This window comes from Setaria italica, chromosome V (assembly GCF_000263155.2).
Source record: "Setaria italica strain Yugu1 chromosome V, Setaria_italica_v2.0, whole genome shotgun sequence".
Taxonomy (NCBI): Eukaryota; Viridiplantae; Streptophyta; class Magnoliopsida; order Poales; family Poaceae; genus Setaria; species Setaria italica.
Window position 1 is genome coordinate 16,115,133 of NC_028454.1, and position 21,114 is coordinate 16,136,246.

Consider the following 21,114-nt stretch of genomic DNA (forward strand, 5'->3'; position numbering starts at 1 on the left):
AACTTCTTTTTCGAACATGGTACAATCATTCATCGATCCTAAACTATGTTATGTCTGTATCGGCCCAATCTAATAGAATTTGTTATTGAGTTAAAATTAAATTATGAAATGTCACCTGTACTAGTAGTATTTTCCTTCCGAGGAACACCATAGGATAAAGTAAAGTCATGTTACATTTTCTTTTTCACCTGACATAGTACGAACTGCTTTGGTTCATGGGCATTTCCTCAACTTTGCCTGGGTATTCCGTGCTTTCTTCTATATCAAAGCTGCTGATTGATTGTCCAGTGAGAAAGTTCTCTGTCTTGGTGTCACGATGCAACCATGGATGTTTTGAAAGTTTCCTTAGTCTGCTAAGCTCCTCGGAAACCTCCTTCATGGAGGGCCTGTTGTCACTGCACATATCCAAACAGTGTTTCGCTAGCTCTCCAAGTCCTCTGAGAAACTCCCTGCTTTCATGCTCTTTTATTTGACTGTCCAACAAGCATCAAGATTGTTCTCCTTCATAGCCAATAGAAAATTTGATGACAAGCTTCTTTGTGTCTCATGGCTTCCAAGTTTGGAGGGCATCTGCCCAGTGAGAATCTCCGAAAGGACAACACCAAAGCTGTAAACATCGCTCGTCTGTCAACTGGCATGTTTGCATATATTCAGGATCAAGATAACCACATATCCCTTGAACCATTGTCACAAACTGGGCTTCATCAGTTGGTGCTAGTATGGAGGCACCAAAATCTGATACCTTTGCCATATGATTCTCATCAAGAAGGATGTTAGAGGTCTTCACGTCACCATGTATGATCGGTGGATTTGCATAGGAGTGTAAAAAGGCAAGCCCATCAGCTGCCTCGTTGACAATCCTGAGCAGAGAACTGAAAGGGATATGCAATGTGCGGTTCTTGCCATGAATAAGATCAAACAACGTCCCATTTGGGATGAACTCGTACACTAACATCGGTACTTCCACCTCAAGGCAGCAACCCAGTAGCTTAACGATGTTCTTGCGATTGATCTGGGAAAGAATCAGCATTTCTTTACCAAACTCCTTCTTGATCAAATTTCTTTAGCTAGTTGCAAAGCTTCTGGCCAATCGTCTCGCCCCCAAGCTTGATCATCTAATCGACGTAAACCAAAGCGCGTTCATCAAGCAACGTTCGATACATGACAATTTCAAGTTCGTTCAACAGGCGGCCAGAACGCTGCACCGCAAGAAGAAAGCCTCGCTCCTGCTCAAATTGGACATATCCAAGGCGTTTGATTCAGTATCTTGGTCATTCCTTCTTCAGGTACTCCAAGCCATGGGCTTCGGTGTCAAATGGCGAGATTGGATTTCTGCCTTGATCTCCACTGCTTCAACAAGGGTGCTGCTCAACGGTACACCTGGACGCATCATTCACAATGCCAGAGAGTTAAGGCAGGGTGACCCGCTATCCCCCATGTTGTTCATCCTACTGATGGAACTGTTGCACAGATTGATCAAGAAGGCGGTTCAGGGCGGGGTGCTAACAGCACCTAGGGATCAGGCCATTCACAACCAGTGTTCCATTTATGCCGACAACCTTATACTCTTTGCTGCTCCTCATGTTCAGGAGATGATCACAATCAGAGAGGTACTTCAGTTCTTCGGGAACGCATCAGGGCTTCATACCAACCTGCAGAAAGCTTAATAGCACCTATAGCTTGCACAGAGGGACAGATCAACAGGATTAGGAGCATCCTACCTGCAAAGGGTAGCTGATTTCCCTATCCAATACTTGGGTCTGCCTTTGACTGTTGGGCGCCTCAGATTTGCAGCCTTTGATCGACAAAGTTTCTGCAAGCATACCGACTTGGAGGGCGCCCTAATGAACAAGGCCGGTAGATTGACAACAGTGAAGGTGGTCATGAGCTCCATTTGCACTCACACGTTCATCTTCCTGAAAATCCCTGATTGGGTAGTGCATGAGATTGACAAAAGACACCAAGGGTCCTTTGGGCAGGGAAGGACAAAGCTCATGGCGGTCAGTGCCTGGTCACCTGGCCATCAGCTTGCAGACCGACTGATTTGGGGGGACTTGGCATTACTGACTTGCGGATTGCATCGCTAGCTCTCAGAATGAGATGGTTGTGGCTACAAAAGACCGATTCCAACAGACCCTGGAAACACCTGCCACTGGAATTTGGGTAGGATTCGGTCCTTCAACACATGTCCCAGGCGTCCATCAAGGTACATCTTGGGGACGGCAACTTGGCATTGTTTTGGACAGACAAATGGTTAGGTCAATCATCCCCATGCATTATTGCTCCGGAGCTATGGAAGTTGATCAGACCGAGAATCAGAAGAACAAGGACAGTGGCGCAAGCGTTACAGCACAAGCAGTGGATTCGCGACATTGTTGGACGGGCTACAGTAAGCGCTATCGCGCAGTATGTGCAGCTTTGGCATGCGGTGGCTGGGATTCAGTTAGCGGACGAAGTTGAGGACAGGGTTTCTTGGAGATGGGCATCTCATGAGATTACTCTGCTAGATCATCCTACAAAGCCTTCTTCCAAGGCGCCGCCAAATTTGCAGCGGCGAAACCGATCTGGCGAGCGTGAGCACCGCTCAAAGTAAAAGTTTTTCATGTGGCTGGCGGTTAAGGACAGATTATGGACAGCGGAGAGGAGGCAACGCCGTGGATTGCAGGATCAAGCGGCCTGTGCGCTGTGCGACTAGGAGTTGGAAACCTCTGAACATCTTTTTGCAAAATGCTCTTATACCCAACAGGTCTGGCACATCATCAGCACAGCTCTGAATATTCAGAATGTAACGCCAACACATGACACAACGTTGATTGACTGATGGCTGCACAAGAGGAATGGATTGAACGCGCTTAAAAGGAAAGTATTAGGAAGTATATGTGTACATTAGGAAGTATTTATTCTTTCCATGTACACTTCATATATTCCTTGTACTCCAAGCCATATCGGCCATAGAGAGAGAGAGAGGTCACCTCCCCTCATTAGAGTGTGTGGTGTTTCCCATACTTCTATACATGGTGTCATGAGATTAGATCATGGGCCTCTCCTTCTCTCCCTTGCACCTCCCTCCTGTCGCGCGAAACCCTACCCGCACCGCCCCTCCTGCCATGCCGCCGCCGCCCCCTCCGCTGCTCCTCCTGTCGCTCACGCCCCCCCTCCCAACCGTGCGCCATGGCCACCCACTCCTCCGCCGACTCCTCCCTATTTGGCGGGGATCCTCTGACCTCTAGCGACACCACCGTCCCTGCTGGTGCCCCTGTGCTACCGTCTAACGTGGCTCTGGGCGCCGGTGGTGGCACCCTTGTGCCACCGCCTCCTGGTCCGCCTCCTGGCCCTGGCGGTGGCACTCCTGTGCCACCCCCCGGCCCCCGTCCTGGCGCCGGTGGTGGCGCCCCTCCTGGTGGCGGTTTGCATCTTATTCATGCGCCGCTACCCGTCGTCCACCCCTACGACATCGTCTCTGTCAAGTCTCACGTTCCCATGACGTTGACGATGAAGTCCTCCGCCTACTCCAAGTGAGCATCCTTCTTCAAGTCCATGTGCAGCAAGTTCCGCCTCAAGTCGCACATTGACGACACGGTGGCACCCCATCCCCACGACCCTAACTGCGATCAAGCAAATTGCTGCGTCCGCTCCTGGTTCTTTGGCTCTGTCGACAACTCCGTCCTCAACCTCGCCATGACCAACGACGATCAGACCGCCTAGGATCTCTGGCTCGCTATCAAGGGACTCTTTAGCGCCAACAAGCAGTCTCGAGCAATCTTCCTCATCCACGACTTCCACTCCATGACGCAGAATGACTCCTCCATCACTGAGTACTGCCAGCGCAAGAAGACCTTCACTGACGCCCTCCGCAACGTCGGCCATTCCATTCAGGACTCCCAGCATGTCCTGAATCTCCTCCGCAGCCTCAACCCATGCTTCTCCAACACCGCCGATGACATCGCCAATTCCACTGCCGGCTTCCCAACCTTCGCCTAGGCACGTGACATGCTCGCCTTGAAAGAACTTTGCCTCGCCAACGATGAGAAGATCTCCAACTCCACCGCCCTCCTCGCCAGGAACTCCTCGTCGTCTTCATTCTTCGGCTGTACAAGCGGGTGTCGCCCACCGTCTGGTTCTGTCCAGACTGGCGGCAGCCGCAGCGGCCGCGGCAACAGCAGTAGCAGAGGCCGCGGTGGCGGCAGCGGTGGCAAGAAGAAGTGGCAGAAAAAGGGCAGTGGCGGCTTCCAAGCACCCTCGGCAACGGGCCCCCACGGCCCACTGGCCCGTGGTTCTGCTTCAGTCTGGGGGGCCGGCTCCTACGGCGCTACGGGCTACCAGCAGGCTGGTGGTCAGTACCCATCGAGCAGTGGGGGCTGGTGCGCCGGCGCCCCTAGCCTCCTCAACCCCCCTCCGCAGGCCCACGCCGCCTACGCCCCTATTCAGGTGCCCACTCAGGTGCCAACCTGGGACCAGGCGGATCTGGTTGCCGCCCTAAACCAGATGGCGCTGCAGAACGGCGGCTGGGTGGTTGACTCAGGTGCATCCGGCCACATGTCATCCTCAGATGGTATTCTTCTTTCCCGCCTCCCTCCCTCTCACTCTTCCATTACTGTTGGTAACGGTCATACCCTTCTCGTCACGTGTCGTGGCAACTCCACCCCCACCTCCCACTTTCGTCTTAACAATGTCCTTATTGTTCCTTTTCTGATTTGTATTCTGATTTCTGTTCGTTAATTTACTAAGGACAATAACTGCACCATAGAGTTTGACACTTTTGGTTTTCTATCAAGGATTTTCTGACCAGATGCGTGATTCTTTGCTGCAATAACGCCGACGATCTTTACACTATGCCTCCAGCAGCCAGCTTTGCAGCGCGCCACGCCAGCTTTGCATCTCTGTCTTAGTCATGGTCCTGCCGCCATTGCAACTCTTAGACAGACTTCATCTGTTGCTTGTAATAAAGATAGTCATACTCTATGTCATTCATGTCAGTTAGGGAAATATGTGCGGTTACTTTCTCACATTCTAGCTCTCGCAGTTCTGCTACTTTTGAGTTAGTTCACTGTGATGTTTGGACTTCTCCCGTAGCTAGCATTTCTGGTTATCGCTACTACCTAGTCATTTTGGACAACTTCTCGCATTTTTGTTGCACATTTTCTCTAGTTCACAAGTCTGAAGTCGCCTCACACATCATTGATTTCTACACCTATGCTCACACGCCGTTTAGTCTTCCTGTTCGAAGCGTCCAAGCTGACAACGGGATCGAGTTTGTCAATAAGACTCTCACATATTTTTTGACTTCTCAGGGTATCCACTTGCACCTCTCGTGTCCCTATACTTCTCCCTAGAATGGGAAAGCCGAGCGTGTCTTCTGCACCCTTAATAACATGACTCGCACCTTACTCATTCACGCCTCCATGGCCACCTCATACTGGGCCAAGGCGCTCACAACTGCCACCTATCTTCTGAACCGGCGCCCCTACTCTGTAGTTTAGAATGACATTTCCTACCGCCTCCTCTATTTCTAGCCTCCCGAGTACTCTCACTTGCGTGTATTCGGTTGTCTTTGCTACCCTAACCTCTCATCCATGGCACGCCACAAACTTGCTCCTCGTTCCGCACCCAGTGTCTTCCTCGGTTATCCCTCATCTCACAAGGGGTATCGCTGCCTTGACTTGTCCACCCGTCGAGTCATCATCTCTCTCCATGTTGTCTTCGACGAGTCTGTTTTTCCCTTCTCCACCCACCCCACCCACCCGTCGCAGCTCGACTTCCTTTTGTCGAGTCCCTCCGATGCTCCTGCTCCCACCTTGGTTGCTCCGTCCTCGGATGTTGAGCAACCGCGATCCTCACCCGTTGTTTTGTAGAAAATAACTGACTGACGATGACTCCTTCATGGGCGGGACGCCACCCTCTTCCTCGCCCGTTGGCCTCACCAGCAGGTCCACCGGTAGTGCCATCCTTGCTCCCTCCCTCAGGGGCCCTCCTCTTCGCCTAGCACCCCCAGCCCGCTGGTGGCGCCCCTACCCCGTCACTACACCCAGCGGCCACCTGCGGCCTTGGTGCTTGCCCCAGCGCCTCCTGCACCCCGGTGCCCGCTGCTCTGGCGCCGCCTCCCATGCCCACGGCCCCGGTGCCCGTTGCTCTGGCACCGCCTCCCGTGCCCACGGCCCTGGCGCCTGCAGCTATGCCGCTACCTACGCCCGCCCCATCACCACCTCCTGCTCCACCGCGTCCTGTCACTCGGTCTGTGACTGGGCCATCAGCCGGATTTGACAGCCTCGACTTCTTCTTCGCCCTCTCCGATTCCGGTGAACTACCACAGTGCTCTAGCTGATGCCAACTGGTGTGCTGCGATGGTCGACGAGTTCCAGGCCCTCCTCGACAATGACACCTGGTGTCTCGTCCCTCGGTCGCCCGGTGCCAATGTCGTGTCAGGCAAGTGGATCTTCCAGCATAAGTTCCACATTGATGGGTCCCTCTCCCAGCACAAGGCGCACTGGGTGGTTCGTGGCTTCTTCCAGCGTCACGACATCGACTACGACAAGACCTTCATTCCAGTTGTCAAACTGGCGACGATACGGACCGTCCTCAGCATCGCCTCTTCTTGTGTTTGGCCGATCCACCAGCTGGACGTGAAGAATGCGTTTCTTCACAGACACCTCACGGAGACTGTCTACTGCTAGCAGCCTCCAGGCTTCCTCGACCCCGCCGCCCCAAATCACGTCTCTCCTGTAGAAGTCCTTGTATGGACTGAAGCAGTCCCTGAGGGCATGGTACCAGCGGTTCGCCTTCTTCCTTCGATAGCTCGGCTTCGTCACCTCCACCTCCAACACCTCCCTCTTTGTTTGTAAAGAGGGGCCGAGCGTTGCCTACTTGCTACTCTACGTTGACGAAATCGTCCTCACCGCCTCGTCCTCGACCCTTCTCCGGCATATCATGGGGCGCGTTCACTCTGAGTTCGCCATGACGGATCTTGGTGACCTCACCACTTCCTCCCAGGGCTTGTTTATGTCCTAGTGACAGTACGCCCTGGATCTTCTTCAGCGTGCTGGCATGGCTGAGTGTCACTCTACAACGACTCCCGTTGACACTCATGCCAAGCTCTCGGCACACGACAGCGCCAAGCTCTAGGATGGCTCTAAGTATCGAAGTCTCGCTGGGGCTCTTTAGTACCTCACTCTAACTAGACCTGAATTGACGTATGTGGTTCAGCAGATGTGCCTCTTCATGCATGACCCGCACGAGCCCCATCTGGCCCTGATCAAAGGGCATGCTCTCCTCCGAGCTTCCCATCGGCACCGGCCCTGTCCTGTCTCTGACTGCCTACTCTGACAGCAACTGGGCTGGCTGCCCGGACTCTCGATGCTCCACCTCCAGCTTCTGCGTCTACCTCAGTGACAATCTGGTGTCTTGGTCCTCCAAGCGCCAGACCAAGGTGTCTCGTTCCAGTGCTGAGGCGGAGTACCGGGCTGTGGTCCATGCTGTGGCGAAGTGTTGCTAGCTTCGCCAACTTCTTCAAGAGCTTCATGTACCGCTTGCTTTGGCCACTGTTGTCTACTGTGACAACGTGAGTGTTGTCTATATGACAGCCAACCCGATGCATCATCGGCGCACAAAGCACATCGAGATTGATATTCACTTCGTCTGTGAGAAGGTGGCATTGGGTTGAGGTTCGGGTCCTCCACGTGTTGTCTCTCACCAGTTCGCGGACATTATGACGAAGGGCCTGCCAACTCCTTTGTTTACTGAGTTTAGGTCTAGTCTTTGCGTCCGTGATCCTCCCGCTGCGACCGTGGGCGGGTATTAGGAAGTATATGTGTATATTAGGATGTATTTATTCTTTCCATGTGCACTTGATGTATTCCTTGTACTCCAAGCCATATTGGCCATATATATAGAGAGGTCACCCCCCTCATTAGGGTGTGTGGTATTTCCCATCTACTGCTCTACAGAAAGGCCTAGACTCCAACTTCATGCTCATTTCGTGAAGAATTTGGAAAGAATGCAACGACCGGGTCTTCAACAGATCACCGGCTCAAGAAATTTCAGATGAAGCCCACCTTTGGTGTGCTGCTGGTGCCAAGTTTCTCACCACTCTAGCATGGCCAGTGTCAGTCGGATCGCTTGAGCACACATAGCTCTTTAGCTGTTGTAGTTCAGTTTGTTGGTTGTTGTTACAATTCAAATAGTAACTAAGTGTTTCTGACAATCCGTGTGCGTATGCCCGGTTGGCCCGCGTTGTAACATTTCAAACATTCTCTCCTTCTTAATATAAAGATACGCAGCTCCCTTGCGTATTCTCGAAAAAAAACCAAACTCCTTATGCCTATCATTAATTAACAACTCTCCTGCGTATTCTCGAGAAAAAAACCAAGCTCCTTCTTATGCCTATCATCAATTAACGCACATCTTTTAATTGCCACTGGTATGTTGTCCTTCGTGACTCCCTTGTAAACAGTGCCATGTCCTCCATGTCCAAGAATTTGGCTTTTGTCAAATTTATTTGTTGCTTGTTCTTGTTCTAGTCCTACTTTAGTAAACACTGTAAATGCAAGCCCCTGGTCCGATTTCATTTTCTCAAATAACAGGAGCCCTCCATGTTGCTGGAAATATTGTTTCTTGACATTTGTCAGCTTCCGTCTTTCAAAAACCACATGTGTGCAGAATATGACAATCACTAGAACAATGGAGCCAATACAAATACAGATTGATATATATCAAGGACTTAAACTACAGACAAACTTCTACTCCCTCCATTCAGACTTGGAGGGTGCATATTTTTCTAGCAAAATAGACCGATGAAGTAGCAAAAAGTGACCAAACTTGACTCATTTATTGCTTAAGCATGCATTGGGCGTGCGTTTTTACCTGGGACAAAAACCATGAGCATTCGAGCTTAGCTGCCTTGTTTCTCTCTACATGCAGCTAAAAACACCATGTTGTCTAGCACACCTCATGCATGAGTGCAAGTTGGAGTGAAGCGTCAGCTGAAAACATCAGTCCCATGGGTTTGTATTTAGAGCGGTCCCAATGAAAAGTTTCAGTTAATCTGTTTCTAGAGTGAGACATCAGCAAATGATACTTAATTGGTGGTTGATACTACATTCCAAAATGCACAGTTTTTTCATTTCAATGTTCTGACTGCATTTAATCATATGATACGTTGCGACTTGGAAACAGGGTCCATGGGTTTTCATTTGGCTGCATCATTTCTCTTTTCTTTAAAGTTTTACTATGTAAACTCCGTTACTTATGTGATACCCTACTAAATGAGAATGAAACTTTCATTGGGAGTGTAGCACTCCCTATTAAATGAGAATGAAATTGCCAATGGGAGTAGCCTTAGTGGCCATATCTTTTGATAGGAACCTGTTAAGATTGGTGGCCGATCTTTCGATGAGAGGGTGTGGGGTAACTCGATTGGTGGATGGAGACAACGTTCACGAGCCTACTACAGCCTTCCAAGCTACACCTTAGCAACCGATACACCACCTCCAATGGCTGCCGCGATCTTGTGGAGCGCGTCACCCGGCCACTAGGGCACTCGTCCTGCAAACAATCGAAGAACTAGAAAGAACAAGTATAACAAGTACTGAATTTACTAGATGTATATGAAGGTTTCAATCTCAATCTCAATATTGGTGGGGTTCCGAAGACAAGAAGACGGGCGGCTGATCCAGCACGCGCGCTTACAAGCAAGTAGCGAGAGCTAAACTTGATCTAAACAAAACTCAATCTGTTTGTGGCGGCTCCAATCCTTATTAATACCTAGGAGAATGGTCGGGGGGTGTTAGGGTCATCCTTCAACCCTAGGACATGTCCCTAATGGACCCAACTTGATACACGACTCATTGGGCCAAAATAAGGTGACGCAACACCTTTGGACAGAAAATCTCTTGGTAGTAATTCACTCATTGCGGCTGCATCAGAAAAGATATGGATATGATTCCAGATCCATATGAAAATATACTTCATAAGAATTCCAAGGAGTACTTGAACGCCCAAAACGGAGTCCGGATGAGGTCGTGGTGGCCGTTGCAAATTGGTATAGAGCTGCAGTTCGAATCCAGCCCCAAAACATGTTGGATTGGATCTCTTTCCTTCCTTGGGCCAAAAGTGATGTGGTGGCCTGGTGAAGGACGTTGGGAATACTTAAACTTGGGCCACAATCTACTTCTATAATCCTCCATGCCTTCCATGTGTGTTTAACACTATTTTTGATCCACGTATGTATTTCTGAAATTGACAACGAACACACATAATGGTGCAACATCAATTCATTAAATGTATCAAATACAACCATGGTAAAGAATTGTTTCACTTGTGAATCAAAAGTTACTAATGTGATTGTATCTGAGCAGGTGATGTCCTCATCAGAACGCATCCATTAATTGGGAGCTTAAGGTAGATGCTAAATTTGATAATTATGACTTATCTGAACTTCAAATGATTTTAGCTGTTGCAAGTACTTTAACAAAATATGCTTTGACTAAATGTAAATATATTTGTAGACACAACAAAGTTCCACCAACTAGAAAAGATTTTAAAATATTTTTTCGAGATGAATGTATTCTTTCATATTATGTTGATCATTTGCTTGGCAAACTGGACAAACTAACATAGGGTAGTAAGTCTGTGAAGGAATACTACCATGATTTTAAGATTTGTATCATGTTTAGTGGATTAGATGAATGCATGGAAGATGTTATGAGTAGGTTCATGAGAGGGCTCAATTCTAAAATTCGAACCTTGTTAATTAGCAATTCTTATAGCTATATTGGTCAATTGTTTTGTCTTACTCTCAATGCTGAAAAGGAGATTCTATTATCTGTGACTACTTGCAAGAATGATGTGACCCATTATACCCAAAATTTATCCACTCTTCATGCTAATGAAGAGCAACAAATAGTGGAATCCACTGCTGGTTTTTCTTTGTCACAAATTGATTTACTTATTGTTCCTTGTGATAAAGAGGATTTGTGTGCTGATGATTCTCTTAATCCTATGCCACAAGTAGTGAAGAAGTGTTATACTTTTGGTTTGGAACCATTCAAATGTGTTGAATAAAAGCTTTTTCATCCTATTACTTGTGCACAAGATAAACTGAATTTGTTATTATGTTTAAATACTTTGAGTTATATTGAATTTGATATTGTATGTAATGTAAATTGTCTAAAAGAGAAACTTAATTTTGATTCTAATTTGCCAAGTTTTAATCATTGTTCGCTTCATGCAATTAGCAAATACGACACCAACGGAGAATATTTCGTGCATAAAATTTATATTTGCTCTAATCTGAAATATCCTTTTGGGCTACAATACCATGATCAAATAGGAGGTTGCACTAACACTAATAATGTATTGCAAAGTTTTCCTAATTTTTCCCATATGCAACAAGGTCCCCAAAAAAGGGGAGCATTGCTGGTTGTGGCCGTACAGCATAGTCATCGCTCCGTGCTCCAACATCAAAGCAAGCACCTTAGAATGCCATTGGAGCAAGTTGAGGATGACTTGCAGCCAAGAAGGTAAGAATGATGAGGACATTACCTACTCAGATACAACCACATTAGTAACTTTTGATTCACAGGTGAAACAATTCTTTATCATGATTGTATTTAATACATTTGATGAATTGATGTTGCACCATGATGTGTGTTCGTTGTCAATTTTAGAAATACATACGTGGATCAAAAATAGTGTTAAACACATAAGGAAGGCATCGAGGACCCAAGAAGTAGATTGGGGGCCAAGTCCAAGTATTCCCAACGTCCTCTACCAGGCCACCACGTTACTTTTGGCCCAAGGAAAGAAAGAGATCCAATCCAATATATTTTAGGGTTGGATTCGGACTGCAGCTCTATGCCAACATGCAACGGCCGCCATGACATCATCCGGACTCCATTTTGGGCATCCAAGTACTCCTTGGAATCCTTATGAAGTCTATTTTCATATGGATCTGGAATTATATCCATATCTTTTCTGATGCGGCCGCAATGACTGAATTACTACCGAGAGGTTTTCTGTCCAAAGGTATTGCGTCACCTTACTTTGGCCCAATGGGCCGAGTATCAAATTGGGTCCATTAGGGACATGTCCTAGGGTTGGAGCACGACCCCAACAACCTCTTGGTCATTGTCCTAGGTATTAATAAGGATTGGAGCCACCACAAATAGATTAGGTTTTGTTTAGATGTAAGTTTAGCCATTGTGATACCAACTGATAGCAACCCGCTAGGGTTTGATTCCCGATCTTTCAATGAGAGGAGGTGGATCACTCGATTTGGGGAAGGAGATAATGTTCACGGCCTGACTACAAACCATCCAAGGATGCTACGCCTTAGCAACCGATACACCACCTCCAATGGTCACCGCGATCTTGTGGAGCACGATCAACCAAACCACTAGGGTAATTTCTGCAAGCAATCGAGGAACAAGTAAGAACAAGTAGAATAAGTAACTCAATTGCAAATATGAAGATAAAAACCAATCTGAACTCACAAAGTTGGGGTTCTGAATTGAATAGAACGTATGGTCTAGTCGACACACGCGTCTACAAGTAAGTAGCAATGGCTAAACTTACATTAAAACAAAACCCAATCTATTTACGGTGACTCCAATCCTTATTAATACCTAGGAGAATGATCGGGGGGTGTTGGGGTCATCCTCCGACCCTAGGACGTGTCCCTAATAGACCCAACTTGATACATAGCCCATTGGGCCAAAATAAGGTGACGCAACACCTTTGGATAGAAAACCTCTTGGTAGTACTTTGGTCATTGCGGCCGCATCAGAAATGATATTGATATGATTCCAGATCCATATGAAAATAGACTTCATAAGGATTCCAAAGAATACTTGAACGCCCAAAACGGAGAACGGATGAGGTCGTGGCGGCCGTTGCAAGTTGGCACAGAGCTATAGTCCGAATCCAGCCCCAAAACGTGTTGGATTGGATCTCTTTCTTTCCTTGGGACAAAAGTGACATGGTGGTCTGGTGGAGGACGTTGGGAATACTTGGACTTGGCCACCAATCTACTTCTTTGGTCCTCCACGCCTTCCATGTGTGTTTAACACTATTTTTGATCCACGTAAGTATTTCTGAAATTGACAACAAACACACCTCATGATGCAACATCAATTCATCAAATGTATAAAATATAATTATAGTAAAGAATTGTTTGACCTGTGAATCAAAAGTTACTAATGTGGTTGTATCTGAACAGGTGATGTCCTCATCATCTTTGGATCAAACAAATTGCTTTAAAAAATTGTGGTACATTGTTGCTTTGAGAATTGTGTGCGCCCTCTAAAAGTGAACATTTATTTAAAAAATACTCCTAAATAAAAACAGTGTGAGCAGTGGTTTACTAGGTTGGTATCTGGGTTGCAGGAGTTTGTATTCTTATTCAACTTTCTGCCTGGAGGACATGAACAATGGTACCCTCCTTCTATGTTGTCGCAAGCTGCACCATTGGGGCACGCTTTTGGATTTTGCTTACACTCATCGACATCTGCAGTAAAGAAAACGAACGGATTACTTTAGCCCAAGTAAGTGACTGAAAATCGATATCAAACTGATCTGAAGAGCTAAGCATTAACTCATACTATGAAATGACTTGAGCTATGGTACTGTAGAAATTGATAATGAACAAGCTAGAAAAGATCGTAAAATTTTATTTTGTTTCTTTCCAGATAATTGATTATTTGAGATGGTATAATTAATCTTGAATGTTTTAAACTAATAACAGCCTTTACATAAATTACCACTGAATTCAGCATTCAAGATTTTTGTATATGAACTAAAGATAAATGCTCAACAAAGCAAAGAAGGGTTCCCTTCATACCCTTTTGTGCAATTGCATAGATACCCAGGGCCATTGGTTGAATCCACACATTCAGTGTTTCTATGGCGGCATGCGTAAGAGGACATGTTTCTGGCCAGCTCACATGTTACATTTCCAATTGCCCAGTTAAGCACCATTGGCTGCCGCCCCTGGTAGGTCTCATTAAATCTTTTAGTGGTTATGTAGTTGCTGCTGAAACTAAATGACTCTGTTTCCCCCTGAGCAGCGTAGCTGCATGGGTTGAATTGCCAACTATCTGAATCATTGTATACTTGGTAGAAGTAGACATCGTAGCGTCTTAAACCCTTGCGTATGGCATTAGTATTTTGGCAGCAGCCTACACCCAGGCACGAACCATTTGTCAAGGTCCTTCGTCTCTCACACACAGATGCACATGCAGTGGTATATACTGCCCTGTTATATTTATTGTAGATATATGCGAGTGTGTTGCAGCCAAGGACTATGAAATTGTTGTCAAGATTGGAGAACCGATACGGCCATGTGGAGAAGTCAAGCCACCACAGGTCGCGTTCCATTCTTCTTGTGTTAGGATCGTAGCAATATGTCGAGGTGTTGTACAACACCCGAGTTTTGCCACGGGACATTGATTTCGAAGCCTTTTTCTATTGCACAGCCTGTGCCAATGCCAAATGGATAAGGAACTCGACATCTCCGCAATGTATCTGGCAGCCGGGGCCAGCCTGAGCTGATATAGATGCTAGGTATAACAAGACTGCAACTCCGAGCAGCAGCAATGATGCCATACCAACTCAAAAATTGTGTTGCCACAGTAAGTCTGCTCTGTGTTGAAGGAAAGAAAAAATAGTGAGCTAAGTTAATTGCTTGTTAGATACTATGTACAAGTTCTAAGATATACTTTAATCTTTTGTCTGTAATAATTATATATATAATTATCTTTTAGCAACTGACCTGAAAACAAAACAACTGGCTTGATGAGTACCAAGCTTGTAGTCATGCGAATGAAATGCTTTGTACAATTACGCGTGCTTTGATATAGGTTCTTTTAATACATAGTATCTTATAAATGTTACATGTGCGGAGTATTTTTTTTCCTTTTATAGGTTCTTTTATACATTGTACCTCACGAATGTTTCTTTCTTTTCTTTTCCTTTTGTTTTTGCAATGAGTTAGGAATGATATTTTCCCGTTGGGTTGTAGTATATATCTACTCTAAATGTCAGAAGTCATTTTTGGGGGCAAAACTGAAATCATGTTGGTAAATGTAAAAGAATGACAGGATAGGTTAGGTTAGCATCAAAAGTGAGTCCTTTCTGATATATATATAAAGAATTGTGAAGTGACCAATTCAGGAAATAGTAGTTTGTACAGAATATTCATATGAAGATTGGCTCAGTTCCTTTTTGTACAGAGATGCAGATTCAGGTTGCTGGCTTTAAGGCGCGGATTAATTGAACTGGTCAAACTAGGCTCAGGTCATGATATGAGAACCAGTTGAAGGGAAATGGATAGGCTACTCTAGCATTACAACTACCACGTCACCTAGGAAATTTGTGAATAAAGGGATCATGGATCGTTACCACTAGATGCGCAGCGCAGCGGAAGAAAAGTTGGAGCAGAGCTGATCCAACACAGTCGCGCATCGGTGTAGAGGAAATAGTCGATCTCGTCCCACGAACCGATATCCACATCCTCATCCCATCAGCAACCTCACGCCGCCGTAGCCGATCAGCACAGTAGCAACAGCAGCAGCGCCTCCACGGAATCCACACATGCACGAACGGAATGCCGTGCGCCGGTGTGCTAGCACCGCGCGCTCGGCTAACATTTCGGGTGTAGGCCGAGTGGGGAGGGGTGGCTAGGGTTTGGGCGAGATGGGGTGGTGGCGCCCCTAGCCCCCTCCCACATATATATATAGAGCGTGCTAATGTGCTTCCACCTTATAGACCCATTAGTACCTTAATCCCTCATGGATCAATATCCTTTGGACCTTTAATCCGAATTGTTATGATTGCCTTTTAGGCATATCACCAACAATCTCCCACTTGGACTAGAGATAATCATATAGGCAATTTTTTTCAACATTCCAGCCCCTTAAGTGTGTGACCCGTTAGGTTCATGTGCAAACGGTCGTGACCAGAAGCCGTTTCCAAACCACAAGTCAGCAGCGGTACCTAGCAGGACATACTGACTCCCGAATGTACGTAAAGATTTTATCGGCCGAACCTAGGTACATTCATCCACATACTAATCCCTCTGCCACACGATACCAGTCAAGCTCAAGGTGAGATACGTGCCACCCTTGTGATAGCTCGACCATTCACTCGATCAAATAGTGGATTTAATTCATGACTAACCTTTAGTCATTGTGATTAACTCCTTAATGGCATGGGCATGCACTTCCCAATCCAACCATCTTGAGGGGCCCAAAGATATCTCTCCTGTTATTTAGGAGGGGCAGATTCCATTTTGATCTGCTCACATCCCATTCCATATTTCATGATACACTCGAAGACTACTTTTATAACTACCCAGTTACGAAGTAGCGTTTGGAAGTCCCAAAGTGCACCACTACACATAGTGAGAAACAATGGTGATCTCAAGTCTAAGGACCTAGCAGGTGTACAACTCGAGACCAACTGATGGCACATACAGAATAACAATCCCAGCAGTGTCTCGGGGTGGGTCAATCCAACACCATGTTCACTAACATGTGTTCACATTATTAATTTGATATCTCCATATCTATGATCTGTGAAACGTGATCATCAATTAATACATGTGCCAGTCTGTGTCATTATTATCCCACGCATAATGATATAGACTAGGGATCATTTAGAATAACATCATAATCAACAAAAGAGTTCCACGAAACAAGTCACATACTTGTTAATTAATGTAAATGACAGGTACTCAAGGAATGAATAACACTTTATTCAATGGTACATAAACATAGTCATGACTCAAGTCTCCCACACACACTAGGATCACTGATATAAGTATCTAATACCCATAGATCTGGTGTGCACATCATGCTTTGGTAGTGGAAGAGGCTTCGTCAATGGATCAGCAACATTCAAATCTGTGTGCATCTTGCAAATCCTCACATCACCTCGATCAATGATCTCGCGGATGAGGTGATAGCACCGCAGTATATGTTTGGACTTTTGGTATGACCTAGGTTCCTTTGCTTGTGCAATAGCTCCGCTATTATCACAATAGAGATCCATCGGACTGGACGCAATAAGAACAACACCCAACTCAGAAACAAACTTTCTGATCCCAACAGCTTCCTTTGTAGCTTCAGAGGCTGCAATATACTCAGCTTACAAATCGAATCAGCTACCGTCTCTTGCTTGGAACTTTTCCAGCTCACTGCCCCTCCATGGAGGCAGAAAACAAAATTGGACTGCAATTTGGAATCATCCTTGTCTATTTGGAAGCTAGCATCGGTGTAACCTATTACAACGAGTTCTTCTTCACCTCCAAACACTAGGAACGCATCCTTAGTTCTTCTGAAGTACTTAGGATGCTCTTTACAACTGTCCAATGAGCCTCACCATAATCTGATTGATACCTACTCGTAACACTTAGAGCATAGGAGACATCTGGGAGCGTGCATAGCATGGCATACATGATGGATCCAATAGCCGAAGCATAAGGAATCGCTCTCATCCTCTCTTGCTTGTCAGGTGTCGTAGGACACTAATCCTTGCTAAGAGTAATGCCATGTGACATTAACAAGAAACCTTTCTTAGAATCTTGCATATTGAACCGATTCAATATCTTGTCAATGTATGTGTCTTGGCTTAATCCAATTAGCCTTTTTGATTTATCCCTATAGATCTTTATGCCCAAAATATATGCTGCCTCTCCTAAATCCTTCATTGAGAAACTCTTTCTTAATGAAGATTTAACAGCCTCAAGCATTGGAACATCATTTCCAATTAGCAATATGTCATCTAAATATAGGACCAGAAAAACAAGTGCAATCCCACTAACCTTCTTGTAAATACAAGGTTCTTCTACGTTCTTGATGAAACCAAACCCTTTGACCACTTCATCAAAACAAAGATTCCAACTCCGAGATGCTTGCTTCAATCCATAAATGGTCTTTTGAAGTTTGCATATCTTCTTAACATTTTTAGGATCGACAAAACCCTTAGACTATGCCATGTTCACATCCTCACTTATTCCATTAAGGAAAGCCATTTTGACATCTATTTGCCATATCTCATAATCGAAATATGCAACAATTGCTAAGAGAATCCGAACAGACTTTAGCATTGCGACGGGTGAAAATGTTTCATCATAATCAACACCTTAAATTTGTTTGAATACTTTTGCCACCAATTGTGCCTTATAGTCGTGAACATTTGCATCCATGTATGTCTTTTTCTTCAAAACCCATTTGCAATTGATAGGTCTCACACCATCAATCGAATCAACCAAGTTCCAAACTTGATTGTCGTGCATGGATTCTATCTCGGATTCCATGGCTCCAAGCCATTTCTCATAGTCGGGTCCTATTATTGCTTCCGTGTAGGTCATGGGCTTATCATTGTCCGTCACGCTGCTCCGTAGTTAGGAGTGTCAACTTTTGACTTGCGCGACGTGCCCTTGTAAACTTTCGTAGGGCTGGTGCTTCAACAATAGGTTCAGGTTGCACAACATCTTATACATCCTGTGTAGGTTCAGTGGGTGCTGAAACGTTTTCAGGTGTTTCTTGAATTTCTTCAAGTTGCACCTTGCTCCCACTAACTCCTTTTGAGAGAAACTCTTTCTCCAAGAAGACACCATTGCGAGCGACAAACACTTTGCATTCGCTTTATTATAAAAATAATATCCTTTAGTTTCCCTTGGATACCCGACAAATAAGCATTTGCCTGACTTTGAAGTGAGTTTGTCTAACATCAAACGTTTGACATAAGCCTCACATCCCTAAACTTTGAGGAAAGACAATCCGGGATATTTTCCGATCCACATCTTATATGGTGTCATCTCAACAGACTTAGTTTACTTAGTTTCTAGAACATAACCCCAAAAGAACAGTGGAAGATTAGTCTGGCTCATCATCGATCTGACCATGTCTAATAAGGTTCGGTTCCTCCGCTCAGAGACCCCATTCTATTAAGGCGTTCCAGGCATTGTCAACTGTGGAACAATTCCACGTCATCTTCATCCCACAGTAAACACGCACTATAAACATACACGTGACGGGGTTTGCATTATTTGGGGGATGAGGCTATTGTAATGGAATGATTGCTCACCACATAATGGTCGATCAATTTCTCAACTCTTGAAGCTGTCTAATTAATAGTAATAGCAAATCGATCCAAGATAGATCGGTTGCGTGTATGCATTCATATGGTTGAGTGTGCGTATATTTATGTGAGTGTATGTATATGTATTGTGTTTCGCAAAAAAAGATGGGTCACGAGTTAGGCTCAGCCACTGTCACATTCAAACTTGTAGACAAAATGGTGATGATTATTATGATTATAAAACAAGAATAACAAAATGATAGCACTATCCAAAGTTCATGAAAAATTGATGTGTAGACAAAAACGTGGATCACTAATATGCCTAGAGAGTTATTACGACAAGTGCTACAATGTGGTCATGAACCACATACTAAAGTCAAACTTGCTCGTGTGTGCAACTTGAGATTTGGAGCAACCAACCACAGTTATTAGCCTATTATAGAGTCCGAACGCATAAAAAACCAAAGCTAAATATTAGCATGCTTCTAAGTTATGAAAAAAATAATTAGCTATAATTTGGTAACAAGTGTAAATAAATAAGGAATAGTTCATTACTACTTAGGCTATGATACGAATATCTAAAACAGTACGTGACATTGAAGATATCGATTTTCATGTAAAAGAGAAACAGTTCAAAACAACAAGCCAAAAACAAACTTAACATGATACACACCATTGAATGTATCAGTGTCCATATAGAAAGTACTGCACCAACATGTGGCGTAGTTTATATCTAACTTTAAACTAGAAGAAATTATTTATAGCAATAAAATTAACATGAACCAATATTTTCAAATCGTATAATCGAACCTAATCTTTAGGTACCAATAAGACGACTAATCGTGATTAGTCGTCAATCAGCCCGATTAGTCGAGGCTAGTCGGTCCTAGTCGTTAGTCTAGTCGTCCTAGACCGATATACTAGAGTACCAAGTATATAAGATAAAGCTATGATTAAGATAATTTTGATGGTTAGGTGGTAACTTAGTTGTGAGTTTTGATTTGTGAAACGTCCACCTTAACAACAGTTCCTAATTCCACACTCTTGGATCTTACAATCTTACCGTGGAGGTGTATATCTTAAACCTAATAGGTCCAAATGACAGTCCAAAACAATCTAAGCCCATGTGTTTTTCAGTCCAACAAATTTCTCTCCCTCAAACCTAGTCATAACCTATTCGGATGACTAATCGCGGTTAGTTGACGATTAGTCGGACGACCAACTTTCTAGTCGGGCAAGTCGGATCCGTGATCCTTATCGGTATGAGTTGAGCAATAAGGATGACTAATCGCGATTAGTCGGATGACTTAAAAACATTGACATGAACACATTTTCCTGAATAGCATAAAACTTCAGAGCAAGTATATATATTATTATATCATATCAACTATGTAGCCCACAGAATTACCTGCCTAGGTGCATGATCTCTATCAGACAGACGGACATATATCTCCCGACAAAGCCCAACAAGTTCAGTTCTCATGACTGAATTTGATTCAACAGACCAACCCTGTATTATAGAAGAAAATAAATCCATTGCAACAAACTGCCTCAACTCAGCCTGGTTTGAAGCAACAGTGAGGTGAATCAGTGCACCACAAAAGGTTTTAGGAGAAATGGGGCACCATGGGATTTTTTCTTATAGCAGCAGGCATGTGCAAACATAATGAGAACTATCTTTTCTAGTTGAAGCGGCATTTGCCATTAGACGACAAGTCAAGTGATGAACAGCAATACAAAAATAACTAAGTAGAATCAAATGCGCATTAGTGTCACAACCACTTCAACATTTGCATATCGAACCACAAAACCCGTCAAACAACAGTTCATGGATGAGGCATAGTATAATAACAGCACGTCAAGTAGAATGACTGGCCTCAATCACGCAACAAAGTTGAGGCATGCCAAACTCATTGACGTCATTAAAAGGCAACTTCTTGGAAATTTGGATTTATATATGTGGTATTATTAAAATTTTAGATTAAAAATGGCTAAAATAAAAAATAATACCCCTACAGACGCTCCTGAATTTTCAAGCCC

General features: G+C 44.9%; 1 pseudogene; it reads right to left on the bottom strand.

Moving 5' to 3' along the window:
• Positions 1–184: 184 nt before the first annotated feature.
• On the bottom strand, positions 185–8,684 carry LOC101776788 (annotated as a pseudogene).
• Positions 8,685–21,114: the final 12,430 nt, after the last annotated feature.